This window comes from Physeter macrocephalus, chromosome 9 (genome assembly GCF_002837175.3).
Source record: "Physeter macrocephalus isolate SW-GA chromosome 9, ASM283717v5, whole genome shotgun sequence".
Classification (NCBI taxonomy): domain Eukaryota; kingdom Metazoa; phylum Chordata; class Mammalia; order Artiodactyla; family Physeteridae; genus Physeter; species Physeter macrocephalus.
The window spans coordinates 97,598,515-97,599,732 of NC_041222.1; positions in this window are offsets into that span (position 1 = coordinate 97,598,515).

Here is a 1,218-nt window from a genome sequence, read left to right on the forward strand (position 1 = left end):
CTATAGTGTTTGTGCCTCTCATAGAATGTTTCTTCCTATTCTATAGGAGGATTTCTGTGTGTGTGCTAGACAGTGCCTACCCTAAGACTATCGCTTGGGAATTGGAGCCAAGAAAGCATCATTGCTTATTTGCTGAGTGGCCTTGGACAAGGCTCTTGGCTACTTTCTTTTTTTAAAATAAATTTATTTATTTTATTTATTTATTTTTGGCTGCTTTGGGTCTTTGTTGCTACGTGCAGGCTTTCTCTAGTTGCGGCTAGTAGGGGCTACTCTTCGTTGCGGTGTGCTGGCTTCTCATTGTGGCGGCTTCTCTTGTTGTGGGGCACGGGCTGTAAGCGCGTGGGCTTCAGTAGTTGTGGCTCGCGGGCTCTAGAGTGCAGGCTCAGTAGTCGTGGTGCACGGGCTTAGTTGCTCCGCGGCGTGTGGGATCTTCCTGGACCAGGGCTCGAACCCGTGTCCCCTGCATTGGCAGGTGGGTTCTTAACCACTGCGCCACCAGAGAGGCCCTCTTGGCTACTTTCAATTCAGCTTCTTCATCTGCAAGTAGGAATATAATATCTGCCCTGCCTATATCCCACGGGCAGTTGTGAGTGACAATGTTAACAATGGGTGTGAACAGTTTTTGGTAAAATATAAAAGGGTGTCCTAATGAAGGGATGATTCTGAATCTAATTCACTCGATGGTGGGCTCTTTGTCTTGCTCATCAGTGCCCAGCACAGTGCCTGACCTTTGGAAAGTTCTCAGGAAACATTTGCTCATTGAGTGCATCAGTGAAAGCATGACCACAGGGCAGAAGCTGAGGACGAGGGATTACACTTACCAATTCGTTCCCTAAGCACTAACCTCCTTCCTCCTCCCACAGACAGCGTCCAGGAGTTTACATGTTGTAAAGAGAACTTTGAATTATTCTGTGGTTTAGGGCAGAGGAGCTACCTGGAGGGGAGGCGGGGAGGAACATGCCTGCTTGGAGGATTAATAGGTTCGCTGGTTATTGAGACGCAAGGGGGATTAATGAAAAGAATTACACCAGTTTCTGTTGGCGTCTGCGAGAGAGCTTTCCATGACACCTGGCCTATTTCTGATACATTCTTACTTCCAGGGCATAGTCCTTGAGGAGTGTTTATAGGGCACTACTTACTACCAATTGGCCTTGAACTCCGGTTATTGCTTCCCCAGCCCCACAGGACTGAAGGAATGAAGCCTAATCCTCTGCTCAG